This window comes from Zingiber officinale, chromosome 4A (genome assembly GCF_018446385.1).
Source record: "Zingiber officinale cultivar Zhangliang chromosome 4A, Zo_v1.1, whole genome shotgun sequence".
Lineage (NCBI taxonomy): Eukaryota > Viridiplantae > Streptophyta > Magnoliopsida > Zingiberales > Zingiberaceae > Zingiber > Zingiber officinale.
In genome coordinates, this window is record NC_055992.1 from 11,174,423 (window position 1) to 11,189,403 (window position 14,981).

At 39.2% G+C, this 14,981-nt stretch overlaps 1 long non-coding RNA gene across 1 annotated transcript; it reads right to left on the reverse strand.

The window, feature by feature from the left end:
• Positions 1-1,205, reverse strand: LOC121973131. Its single transcript, XR_006109392.1, has 5 exons — positions 1,135-1,205; positions 689-799; positions 429-482; positions 224-340; positions 1-101 (listed from the first exon to the last, which is right to left on the reverse strand). It is a non-coding gene; the product is annotated as an uncharacterized LOC121973131 (long non-coding RNA).
• Between the last annotated feature and the right edge of the window lie 13,776 nt (positions 1,206-14,981).

Below are 14,981 nucleotides of genomic sequence, written 5' to 3' on the forward strand. Positions count from 1 at the left end.
GAGACTTACTCAAGTGGGGATTTGAAAACAAAGAAGCATGCACCAATTGCCAAGTAGCACAGCAAGGGAACAAGCCCCTTTAAGTAATGTGAAGTTCCATCCTGTAAAAGTACCATTAGTTGAGTCTTGCAGGAAGAATTTTGGTTGAATCCTAGCATTTCAAAATAACTGAAAAACAACAACAGAAGTTAGTGTAACTAACAAGCATACCCCAATGAGTTACCTGTAACGTGAATGCTATTACTAGTATTGCCATGATCAATGAGCCAGTTTCTAACAGATTAAGATCAAGATCCATCTTGATTCCCGTTATCCAAGCCACCATAACACATAATGGAACCTTAAAAGGGCAAATTAGTACATTGTAAGCTATTCTTTAACATATACACAACATTTCATTTCAAAGCTACATCAAATTAAATCCTTACAACAAACATGGAGATCTGGGTTGCTGAACCAAGGGAAACACCAAGAGTAATATCCTGTGTGAGTTCAACAAGAAAAAATAATTATCACCATGAGAACAATATTCGTGTTTGACATTTGTTTTCCTTTATTCTTTGATTTGGGTGGATAAGCTAATTCATACGAGCAATGCAAATGTAAGTAATAGAAATGCATTTAGCAGCATCACAAATATGGAAACAATTTGATATGAAATATTATGTTTTAAGAAATTTATACTGACATATTTGCCTTGTGTTGCTCAACAAGTTATGCACCTTCATGCATCAATATCAGAAACAGTATGATCTCACACATAATGCCCAAATGTTCTTGTGAGTCCAGCTATGTGTATCTATTATGAGAAAATATACAAAGACCAAGTCATTTAAAGTTTAGTGTTCCAAAAGAAATAAACACGTCGAGTTAGTATAATTTAACCGTTAGCAAGCTCATGATAACATGCACATCAACAACAAAAGAGTCATGAATTAGAATTGCGTACAGATTACTAAAACAATTTTATAAGATAAATTGGCTACATATTGTGATTGCTAACATAAAATGCAGATCATTTGTCTGTAAGTGTTGAAGTACTAATCACAACGCAAGCAGCAGGCAATAAGATCCATCGAACCACCAAACACAAGACGGTTAAGTGGACCAAACACAAGACGGTTAAGTGGTTACCCATAAATTGGTTTGATACTCCATGGAGAATGAGCAACAGAAACTAGAAACTGTGATGAAGACGGCGATAACTTCAGTATGTCTTTCATCTGGTAAGAAATTGCAGTCCACACAAAGGATCTGAAACCCTGCCAAAGTATATAAAAATGACGATCGAAATTACGTCTTTTATAGAGAAACAAGATCAATGAAAACTACCAAAAAGGCAGGTACAAGAATGAATCGACAAAGAAGCCCTACTCTACAAGGTCGGAAATAAGAGCCAAAGGAAGGGAACCTGAGTGAAGTAGACCAAAGTGACGAGCCAAAGGAAGAAAGCTCCGAAGGAGGCCTGCATCCGCGTCGCCCAGGAAATCCACATCTCGATCTGCCGTACGGTGCTCAACTAACGCAGCCCTGAAAACTGGGGGGTGAACAAATCAAGAATGCACTCGACGGCGAGATGACCGGGAAGATTTGCTCCGGAGATTTGGTTTTCCCCTTGGGGATTGGCTTCGGTTCGTCCCCTCTTCATCCCCCTCACCCAAACTCCTCCACAATGATGACGAGTTCATGTTCGGAGATCTCAACGACAACATCCTCATCAAGAAGCAGGTAAGATGAAACCCTAATGAGTAAGCAGAGGAAAGAGGTGAAGGGAGACATTAACCTGATGACACTTCCACCGGACAAAAGAGAGAGCATCGACCATGCCCTAGACACAGTCAAGCTAGCAAACAAGGTTCGGTGAGTTCTCGTCATTAGCGCATGTTCCGGTGAACAAACTCATCACCTTCCTCCACCTCCTCTCCACTTAAAAATTTGTGGAGAGGGGTTCGCCGGAGAGGGGTTGAATGAAGATGCTTAGGTTTTCGGCAGCAGGAGCGTGAAGAGATCGTATGGAGAGAGGGAAATAAAAACAGATAAGAAGGGTTCAGGAAGGCTAAGGCGGAAAACACGGTGCCAAAAACTTTTCACAGAGAGGGAAAAACACCGAAAGAATAAAGTAAAAGACAACGGTTTACAAAACTGTTGTCGTATCGCCTAAAAAAGTGCTTAAAGACAACGATTTTAGATAACCGTTGTAAAATGCGTTGTTGATTTAAAAAAATATTGCTCAACGACAACGGTTTTCACAAAACCGTTGTCTTTTGCATTTTATGGGAGCTCAAAGACAACGGTTTTATCTAAAACCGTTGTCTTTTACCAAATTTACAACAGTTTCTTCTAAAACCGTTATCTTTGTGGTGTTGTTGTTTAACATTTTTGTTGTAGTGAAACCATGTGGATGGCTATAAAATGAAAGATTTTAAAAAGAATAAAATCTTCCTTTTAATTTCCTTTTGGATGCTAAAAAGGAAAGTTTTAAACAAAATTAAAATCTTTTTTTAACCATTGTAGATAACTACAAAAAAGGAAATATTTTTACAAAAATAAAATCTCTCTTTTATCCATTGTAGATAACTACAAATAAGAAAAGCTTTTAACAAAATTTTATTTTAAAATAAAACTTCCTTTTCCTTTACCTATAGACGGCCCCATGCTTGGTCACCAAGCATGGCTTGGCCAACCACTATATGAGCTCCAAAATAATGCTTGGCCGGCCCGCTCCAAGCAAGGATATGACTGGCCCATTACTTGTGTAAGAAGTGGACTCTGTGGATATAAGGCTTTATAGAGGCTACAATAGGGACCGAGAGGAGAAATTGGTTTTGGTCTCCCGATGAGCTTGAGCTTCCTATGTTCGCCCCGAACACCCAACTCAAGTTCATCAATAATAATTTATACAACTAAAGAGTTATTATTGAATTACCGCACCAATCCCAAATTACATTATGGGCTTCTTCTTATCATGAGCGTATTAATCTCCCTGTGTTTAAGATATTGAATGCCCATTAATTAAATGAGTTACTGACAACTCACTTAATTAATATCTAGCTCCAAAAGTAGTATTACTCAACTTTATTGTCATGTCAAACTAAGTCCGCCTGCAGGGTTTACATGTCAATCCTTATGAGCTCCTCAAGGGGACATTATTAACCTAGATTACTAGGACACAGTTTCCTTTTATAATCAACAACACACCATATAAATAATATTATTTCCCAACTTATCGGGCCTATTGATTTATCAAACTAATCTCACCCATTGATAAATTAAAGAGATAAATACTAAGTATACGTGCTTGTTATTATATCGGAATTAAGAGAATACACTTCCATAATAACAGAGGTCTTTTTCTTTCATTTAATCAGTATAAAAAGAAATTACCTCAAATGGTCCTGCTCAATACACTCATAGTGTGCTAGTGTAATTTTATAGTCAAGATAAACTAATACCAAATTACACTACAACCACTCCAATGGTTTGTCCCATTCAATCTTGGTTGTGAACTACTATTTATAATTTATAAAGAACTGATAACATGATCTTCTGTGTGTCACCTCACACCATGTTATCTACAATATAAATTAAATGGACAACTACATTTTGCATAAATGTAGACATTTGACCAATGTGATTCTTATAAATGTTTATACAAAAGCTAGGCTTTTAGTATACATACTAACAATATACAATGTCACAAGGCTACTCACAAGTTATAATCAATAGCTCACGCGGTTGGAGTATACACAACCCACTTGACTAGAACAAAATATCACAATGACGCAGTTGTATAATAAAATAGCCCACACGGCTGTAGTAAAAACACAACAGCAACGAAAGAAAAGCCTATAAATCAAAAAGATACAATGTGTGCCGGCATGGCTTAAACACAACAAAAAAAATACCAATAACGATAAAATAGCCACATAGCTAAATACCAAAACAATGCTAATACTATAAGGAAAATGTGTAAGAAAACCAGAGCGAAGTATAGACCATCCTCTGATGTGATGTGGAATCGACAGATAGGATACTCCAAGTGACTCCACAATCATCTACCTACTACCTAAGGAAAAAGACAATACACAAATGCAGTGGTAAGTGCGGGTCACTCAACGGGTAATAAACAAGATAGTGCAAAGTCTATATAAAATATTAAGATCAAAGTATACAGTCTCAGTAGGAAAATAAGAACATGATCATACTAACATAATCAATGCATCTAAACATAACTGGCATAATGAATACACATACTCAATCTGGATCTAATACATAAGGTCAAGATCGAAAATGTCATAATTGTTGAAACCCCAAGGTTATTTTGATGTGATTAACCAAGTTAGGTTAGGTTCTGTGTTGTGTTTAACCTTGTGTCTAAGTATGCAGGAGCTTAGGAGCACAGGGAGTCGAGCAAAAGACGCAGCTAACGAGAAGGATGACACGGGAGAGGAAGACTCAGACCGAGGCGAGCTGAACCGGAGCAGAGGGTCCGGATCAAAAAAAGTCAATGAGGTTGACTTTAAGGGTCTGGGCTCCCGGAACCTCAAGTTTATCAATATCGATGTGGACGTTGACCGTCGCATCGGGGATAAAGTTTTATCCCCTTCTAGGCACTTGGAACCCTTCCAGGCACCCCGACCAAGGCTATAAATATAGCCTTGGTCCAGAAGCTTTACAACAGAACAAGAATTAGAAATACAACACTTGTGAGCTTCCATTTCTAGTTTAGCTTCTCTTTTTGCACTTTCACTGTTGTAAGAGGCTTCTCCACTTGAAGGAGGTCTTTTTAGTGTGTGATTCATTCCTTGAATTAACAACCTCCCCGGTTGTAACCAAGTCAAGTCTGTGAGTCTCTTCTTTTAGTTTATTGCTTTCAACTTTATGCAAGTGTTTAAGTTATAAGTTCAAGAAGGGTATTTTATGTTTGTGCTTTTAGGGCTATTCAACCCCCCTTCTAGCTGGCCAACACAATCCAACAATAATAAATACACATACCCAATCTGGAATCAACACATGGTATAATGATCAGTAAACTCACCGGGGATCAACAACAGATCTACTCGCGACACCTGAGTAATATAACCGATAGCATATCCATATTTAATAAATGACATGTATACAACATGGTAACCATATGCAACAATCATAGTTCAAACAAGTGCAATATCACACAATCACACGTAGCTAGTATCTACTAAATATGTATGCAAATATATCTCCACAAGATACATCACGCATCATATGCAAATGCACATGCATACCATATGGTCACCCCCGCCATCCCTCAAGACACCACGACTCTTGTATGGATGAAAGGCTTGGGTATGTGATAACTGTACTACCCTCCAAATACCACTATAGAGTGGTCGAGGTGGACAATTCGCTAAGTAGTTATCTAACTACATAACATTAGGGGCCCTGCCTACTCACATCTCTAGCTCCTTGACTACTGCACCCTCTAGATACCACTACTCATGAATGGCTGAGGCTGACAAAGTATAACACTAAGCGACCAAGTAAGAATGACATGACTAGATCCACTCCTAGCTACAACTCTCCCACAATGGCCGAATGGGCATCTATAAATGATTGACAACCCGCTCAACCACAAGAGAGACATTTGATTGTCAGCATGCAGTGTAATGATGGGCATGATGTAATGATCATGATACAGACACAGTCATCATCAATGCAATAACACAATTAACATAAATACCTCCAATACATGATCTATCAAACACCTATATCTATAGGTATGGGTAGATCCAACAGGTATCGACTAAATATCAAATACAATAAGTAGCAACACCAGACATGTACATAGCATACATGTACACACCCTATAACTAGGTATAATCAACATGATACATCCAATATCACACTAGACATATATGATCACTAACATAGGTACTATCGACATATTTCCCCCAATAGTGCACATCAGATACATGTACACATAACATAGTTCTTCCAATAGTAAACACCGGATATGTGTACACATACAACATGTAAATGGACAGTCAACAAGGTGACTCCTAAAACTCATACCCAACATGTGTATGCTCAAAAACATATGCATAATTAGCATGTTAACTCAGTCAATAAGATATCTCCTACAGTACATACTCTACATGTGTATACACAACAGATTATAGATATCAAAAATTAAGATTGTATATGAAATAACCAAATCATCTCGAAGGTCAAGCAGATAAGTCTCAAGCAGGATAACAAAATGAACAGATTTAAGGTAAAGCAACCTAATCTATCAATCAAACAACCATGCACTAAGTTCAAAGAAATAAGGATGCCAAGAAAGAAATATCCGCCTTTATCTGCCGATTATGCTAAACAAACCCACCTCGAGACGCTCGTCTCACATCAACATCCTGCAAATCATATGATATATAGTTTAGCTAATCACATATAGAACAATTAGCTAAACCCAAAACTTAATTCTAATTCGAGTAGGTAACTACGTTTAATTCCACCTTATGATCCAAATCCAGTTAGATGTTTAGACCACCCTTCAATTCCTTAATTCTCACATATTAATCACTAATCAAATCTCATCGTAAATCCATATCCAACAATCCATCATAGAAATGCAACCAAAACTCCATACATAACTTACCTTAATTTTTTTGCTCCCCTATTATCTCATGGCTGAAGATCTTGCTACCGGTAATGGTGGCCCAAGCTATGGATCATCCACAAACAAGGATGGTTGGATCTACAAATCACTCCAAATCTGTGTTGGCTAGAGCTATAAAGGCTTGGAAATCAATTAAGCATACAATCCTAATACAGAACATGAAATCAAATCCTGTTAATCCAATACCTAGCAAGACTCACTCCAAATCCAGATTTTCAGCCTCCTCTTCGACGAAATCATCTAGCTACCGTGATGCCAATCCAAGACAGAGGAGGGCGACGATGGTGCTAGGGCACGACTTAACAAGACTCGCGAGAAAGAGAAAAGAAGCTTGAGAAAGGGGTAGTTCCAAAGGCGTGATGGGAACCGCGTGAGAGGGAGGAAGGGTGTCACAACAGGGGAGATCAAAGAGAGACCTGGTCGTAGTTGCGCCGACGATCAAGTGAGAATGGTGGTGTGTGTGCGATGAAGGAGGGTTCCCAAGAGGGGAAATGGAAATCGATAGCTCTCTCACATTCGACGATCGGGTCATGAGAAGAGTACTAGAAGGTGGCACTCATGTGGCGCTCGGGTGGCATTCCAACGCCTGTGGCGAGGAATTGATGGTGTGGGTGGCATGGTCAGCGGCGTCGGGATGGGGAGGATGAGGGATCGGGGAAGAAGAGATGAAGAATCGGGGAAGAAGAGGATTGAATCGAAAATTTATGATTTGGAACCCTAAGTTTAGTTTTTATACATAGGTCAATAAATTCCAACATAGGCTTAATGAGATTAATCAACTCCCACTTAAGGGATATACCAAACAGACTCCCTCTAAGCCCAATAAATCTATCCCCATAAACTTATCATATGAACTCTAATTAAATTCTAAAAAATTTCTAAAAATTCTCAGAAAATCCAACAAAGTTATTTCTCCAATAATACTTATTATTTAATTTGTCATATCTTACACTATAAAAAAACCAAGTTTAATTTTCAACACCTTTTCTTAAACTTGATTTTTCGATCCCAAGTAAATTTCGCATCTTAATAAAGTCTTCAAATTTAAGCGGCTTGGTAAAGATATTTAGCAACTTGATCTTGAGACTTTGTGTATTCCACTTATATCTCTTTTTCTATAATGCACTCTCTGATATAGTGATAGCACATATCTATGTGCTTCTATTATGGAAGATTGGATTCTTTGCTAGTACTATTATAGATTTGTTTCAACTCGAATCTTGGTTGCCTCTTTTTTGGTAAACTTAGCTCCTTTAATAAATTTCTAAGACAAATAGCATAACAAACACACAAACACATGAAGTCATAACCATGTACTCTGCTTCACAAATAGATAGTGTGACAATAAGTTGTTTCTTCGACATCCAAGTGAAAGCGATTTAGTAAGTCATGCCTTATTTTTTTCATTCATCTTATATCCACATAGTTTAGGACATAGTCTATGTATCTATCCTGACTAAGCTGACTATGTCACACCTAGCTCAAGTAATATTATTTACTCATCTTGTGGCTTCAAATTGCTCCAATCATGAGTCTAAGAGTCTCATGCTCTTAATATATGATTCTTTACTAAGGTTTTGAGCAACAACCCTGACAAGTAGTCATAGGGTATACGTCTCCCCACATGGAGTGGTGAATCCTTTGATGGTTATCCAAACACCTTCGGGCACTTTGACTTATACCGAATCATCTCAGGTCCATATCTCTAAGAAGATATTTTGCTTAAGATGTCAAAGTATAAGTCTCCATGACTAAGGTAGCTTGAATACCTCAAGCCTAATAAAACTTACACTCGAGCTACACTAAGAACTTCACAGACATATCTATATATGTAGAGAACCATATAAAATCTTACAGAAAGTCACTACAATGAACTATTTAACATAACTAGCATCTTGTTTTATTCTCGACATTCCAATGTCTACAACTTGTGAGTAACAACTGCTTAGTCAAACCAATGAGTATAACCTGTACTAGTCTCACAAAATTGATGATGTCTAAATACATCAATTCATTGACTAGGGAATATTCCAATACTTTCATAATTACACATGTAGAGATGCTTACTAGTTGTGATCTAATCACAAATCCTCTCATATTATGAATCGTATTGTGGACATTCAGTAAGTGAGTTTAGGACCATTCAAAGACATAAACAATGTGTACTCAAATAGTGAATCTTTATTTATTAAAATAAATAATACAAATAATAAGGTAATTGCCTTAGGATACCTCTCAAACATAACATACTCTCACTTGGCCTAATGCCAATTGTCACGGTGTCCTATATCGTACGTCTAGACATGATTCTCAAACTTACTTTGTGGTAGTGTCTTTGTCAAAGGATCTGCTAGGTTTCTGAAAATTTCTCTAGTTATATTTCTTTTCTACTAATGATCTCCTTGATCAGATGATAGTGGAGAAGTACATGTTTGGATTGCTAGTGAGACCTAGGTTCACTTTTTATGCAATGGCTCCAGTGTTGTCGTAGTAGACTAGTAATGCTTCAATAATAGTTTGAACCACTCCTAGTTCATTGATGAACTTACTGATTCAAACTGCTTTTTTTGTTGCTTTTGAAGCTGAAATGTATTTCGCTTCATAGGTAGAATCTACTACGATGTCTTACTTGGAATTCTTCCAGCTAAATGTGTCTTCATTCAATGTGAATATGTATCCAAACTGAGATTTGGAGTCATCCTTGTATGCCTGGAAGTTGACATCTATATACCCATGTATAACCATATCACTATCTTTATAAGAGCATATCCTTAGTTCTTCTCAAGTACTTAAGGATTATCTTTATAGCCGCCCAATGATCCATTCCTGGATCTGACTAGTATCTGCTCATGATACTCAGAGCATATGATATATCGAGTCAAATACATAACATAACATATATGATAGATCCTATCGCATATCCATAGGGAATCTTATTCATGCAAATCATCTTGTCTTCTGTGTGTGGGTACATAGATTTTGAAAAGTAATTCCATACCTCATGGGTATAAAATCTTTCTTGGATTCAAACATGCTAAATAATTTTAATACTCTATCTATATATGTAGACTATGAAAGACCAAGCAACCTTTTCAATCTGTCTCTATAGATCTTCATCCTGATGATGTAAGTTGCTTCTCCCATGTCTTTCATGGTGAATATCTTGGAAAACTAAATTTTAATTGATTATAGAGCTGACATGTTATTTCCTATGAGTAATATGTCATCAACATATTGTTGGAACCCCAAGGTTGTTTTGGTGTGATCAACAAGTTAAGTTAGGTCCTGTTTGTTTCTAACCTTGTGTCTAAGTGTGCAGGAGCTTAGGAGCACAGGTACTCGAGCGGAAGACGCAGCTAGCGAGAACGATGGCACGCTGTGCGTCCGAGGGACGAGGCGCTGCGGAAGAGTACACCGGCGGACGAGAAGGAAGTGCGCGCGATGGTTCCGAGGTACGAAAGCCGGAGCGGAAGATTGCTCGGGGAGCAAGAGACGCAGCTAGCGAGAAGGTCGACGACCGAGGGACGAAGCTGGATGAGTCTGCTGGCGGACGAGAAGGAAACACGCGGTAATTCTGAGGGACGAGAAGCCGGAGGGAAGCACGCTCGAGAAGACCGGAAGTTGGGTTCGGGTGAGCCCTTTTTCCGGAAGGCAGAGATCACCCAAACGAGCGGATCCGGAGCGGAAGAACCGGACCGAGGCGGGACTGAACCAGAGAAGCGGTCCCGGATAAAAAAGACAACTGTGTTGACTTTCGGGGTCCGGGGCGCCCGGAACTGACCGGAGCGCCCGGACCCCTCCGGGGCGCCCGGAACCCCTCCGGGCGCCCGGAACAGTAATTTTGACCAGATCGAGAATTATCTCGATCTGAACGTTGGGGGATAAATTTTATCCCCCGCAGGGCTCCCGGAACCCTTCCAGGCGCCCCGACCAAGGCTATAAATATATCCTTGGTCCAGAAGCTTTAAATGAGTTCAGAAATTGTAAACAACACTTGTGTGCTTCCACTGCTTTGATTAGCTTCCTTCTTTTTGTGCCTACACTGCTATAAACGAGGCTTCTCCGCCTGAAGGAGTTCTTAGTGCAATCATCGTCCTTGGATTAACAACCTTCCCGGTTGTAACCAAGTCAAATCCAGTGCCTTGATTTTATGCTTTATTTTCTGCTTAATCTATTTTTCAAGTGTTAGCTTAATTGTTCGAGAAAGGGTTGTGTTTAATTCAGGGCTATTCAACCCCCCCTTCTAGCCGGCCCAACGGTCCTACAAGTGGTATCAGAGCCGAGGCGCTTCAGGAGGACTAACCGCCGAACGAAGCAACGAAATGGTCGGACCAAGAATCCACCCGCCGAAATACGAAGGGGATTTCACCACATGGAAAAAACTGATGCAGGTATTTCTTAAAACCGATATTGAACTATTTTTAACGATGAAATTTGGCTTTGAAGCTCCAGAGGACAAGGAAATAGATAAATGGACAAAAAAGGAGCAGGTTGACTTCGTGGCGAACGGCAAAGCAGAGTACCATCTGCTAAGCGTACTTTCGCCTCAAGAAGTCAACAGGATCGGTAAATACAACTCGGCAAAGGAACTTTGGGAAAAGTTCCTCGAGCTGCACGAAGGGACGTCCGAAGCCAAGCTCGCCAGAAGAGATCTGCTTCGGAATCAGCTCACAAACCTGCGACTTGGGGAAGACGAGACAGTCGCACATCTGCACTCCAGAATTAAAGAAATAATCACCGGACTCACGAATCTCGGAGAAGAGGTAAGTAACCGAGATTCGCTCAGGTACGCGTTAAATTCATTTCCGAGAAATTCAAAATGGACATCACTAGTAGATGCTTTTTACATTTCTATGGACTTAGAAAAAATTTCATTAGAAGAATTTTTTTCAACATTTGAAGTCCATGAGTCAAGATGTGCAGGGATGAAGGAGCCCAAGAACAACGTCGCCCTCAAAGCTTCGAGAGACGAACCTGAGTCGGAATCCTCTCTCGACGACGAGGAAATGGTAATGATGGTAAGAAGATTCAAGAAACTTTGTAAATCTAGATCTGCTAACCATCCGCAGGGGAAGAAGAAAAGGATGATCCGCTGCTACCACTGCGACGAAGAAGGGCACGTCAAGGACAACTGCCCCAAGTGAAGAACAAAGATAAGGAGAAGGGAAAGAAGCCTATCCAAAAGCGAAAGGCCCGAAAGTGACGTGGGATGATACGTCGTCCGAATCGGAAGTCGAAGCATTCTCCGGACTCGCACTGATGGCGAGCCATCAAGACGACGACTGCGATTCAAGCTCTTCCGAAATGAGCATCGAGAGCATCGATGAAGGGGGAGACACGTCGGAAGAAAGCAGCAGCTCAGGGGGAGAAACGGACAACGAGATCGACAAGGTAAGTCAGGTACGATCTCTTCCTCCCGATAAAATGTTTAAGTTCGTTAAACTTTTAACAAAAGACTGCTGCAAATTAGAAAGTGAAAATAAAAATTTAAAAGTAATTCTAGCTAAGTCTTGTCTCTTAGAAGAATTAGATAAATTAAAATTGAAAAATGAAAAATTGGAATTAGAAAATCAAAATTTGAAAATTCAAATAGATAACTTACAGAACTATGCATGTTCATCTAAAACCAATGTTAGAAGATTTAATAATTTAAATTGGTACTTTAAATATCACCCGGGACAAATCAGGAACATCTCAAGAAAACATGTCCCTAAAAACCTTTTAGTTAATCCAGTAGGTTGGAACCTGTATTGGGTTCCTAAATCATGCTTAAATTAATTTTAAAATTAAAATTAGCGCTTTAAGTGAGAGAATTAAACAAATAATTTCTTTATGAGGATTTGTCTAAGGAAGTGGTTGTTGCTCCAATAACCAAGAAGGCCTAGTGCCTCGCCACGACCTGAAAGCCAAAATATTGAAATAAATGTTTAATTAACTTACTAGTGAAGCATTAATACAAGAATTAATTAATGCTTGAAAAAGGTTATTCAAAACATTTTATTTCAAATTAGAAATTTACTTAGAATTTTTTTTATATTCTCAAAAATCATTTATGTAAGTTAAGAATCTTTCTAAACAAGAAATCTCAGCTTAAATGACTTAGAAAAATTTTCTAAATTTCTTAAAAACTTAGAATTTTTTTTACTTTTTCTAAGTATTTTACCCTTAGATTGTTTTTCTTGGAACCCCATTTTTTGTGATCAAAGGGGAAGAAGGGAAAGTATAAGTCTAGGGGGAGGTAGATAGATTTAATTTGATTTTTTCCTTTCTCTATCTTTTTTCACTTAAATTAAAAATTAAGTTAATTTACTTAATGTTATTTAATGCCTATTTTTAGCCCTAGCTTAACTTGGGTTGATCACACCAAAAAGGGGGAGATTGTTGGAACCCCAAGGTTGTTTTGGTGTGATCAACAAGTTAAGTTAGGTCCTGTTTGTTTCTAACCTTGTGTCTAAGTGTGCAGGAGCTTAGGAGCACAGGTACTCGAGCGGAAGACGCAGCTAGCGAGAAGGACGGCACTGGGAGGGTCGAGGCGTCGCGGAAGAGTACACCGTGGACGAGAAGGAAGTGCGCGATGGTTCCGAGAGGCCGGAGCGGAAGATTGCTCGGGGAGCAAGAGCAGCTAGCGAGAAGGTCGGCACGGGGGCGACTGCGGATGAGTACGCTGGCGGACGAGAAGGAAACACGCGGTAATTCTAAGGGACGAGAAGCCGGAGGGAAGCACGCTCGAGAAGACCGGAAGTTGGGTTCGGGTGAGCCCTTTTTCCGAAAGGCAGAGATCACCCAAACGAGCAGATCCGGAGCGGAAGAACCGGACCGAGGCGGGACTGAACCAGAGAAGCGGTCCCGGATAAAAAAGTCAACTGTGTTGACTTTCGGGGTCCGGGACGCCCGGAACTGACCGGGGCGCTCGGACCCCTCCGGGGCGCCCGGAACCCCTCCGGGCGCCCGGAACAGTAATTTTGACCAGATCGAGAATTATCTCGATCTGAACGTTGAGGGATAAATTTTATCCCCCCCAGGGCGCCCGGAACCCTTCCAGGCGCCCCGACCAAGGCTATAAATATAGCCTTGGTCCAGAAGCTTTAAATCAGTTCAGAAATTGTAAACAACACTTGTGTGCTTCCACTGCTTTGATTAGCTTCCTTCTTTTTGTGCCTACACTGCTGTAAATGAGGCTTCTCCGCCTGAAGGAGTTCTTAGTGCAATCATCGTCCTTGGATTAACAACCTTCCCGGTTGTAACCAAGTCAAATCCGGTGCCTTGTTTTTATGCTTTATTTTCTGTTTAATCTATTTTTCAAGTGTTAGCTTAATTGTTCGAGAAAGGGTTGTGTTTAATTCAGGGCTATTCAACCCCCCCCTCTAGCCGGCCCAATGGTCCTACACATATAATATTAGAAATGTGACTACACTCCTACTAACCTTTTGGTATACACAAGATTCGTCAAGATTTTGTGAGAAATTAAACTCTTTTATTGTCTCATCAAAATAGATGTTCCAACTCCTGGATGGTTACTTCAGTTCATAAATAGATCGTTGAAGCTTGCATACTTTATTTTTGTCAACAGATGTGAAACCCTTCAGTTGTATCATATATATGCCCTCGAGCATGCTTCCACTAAGGAAAACTATTTTCACATCCATCTATCATATCTCATAAGCATAATGAGTTGATATGGTCAGGAGTATCCAAATATATTTAAAGCATAGTCATTGGTGAGAAGGTTTTATCATAGTCAATTCCTTGCCTTTGATGATAGTCTTTTGCTACTAATCTTGCTTTGTAGGTAATTATATTACCATCTATGTTAGTTTTCTTCTTGAAAATCCATTTGTACCTAATAGGCGTAATGTCTTCAGGTGGGTCCATTAAGTTTCAAATTTTGTTTTCATACATAAAATCCATTTCCGACTTCATGACTATAAGCTATTTATCCCTTTTTGAACTTTTCAGAACTTCTTCATAATTAGTAGGGTTCTCATCATCAATGAGTAACACGTAATTTATTCACTTATGAGAGATCTATATATCTTTCAGGAATATTGCATGTCCTACGAGATCTATGAAGAGGTTATGTTACTATAGGTTCGACCTATGGTTCATCATTATGAGTAATTGGTAGTGTTTTTCAACCAAACATCTCTTTAGAATATATTGGAGTCTCTTGAACTTCATTAAATTCAACCATACTTCCACTTGTTTCCTGTAAGAGAAATTCTTTCTATAGGAACATAACATGCCTTGAAATAAATACTTTTTGTTCCAAGGGATTATAGAATTAGTAACCCTTTGTTTCCTTAGGGAAACCAACAAATAGACACTT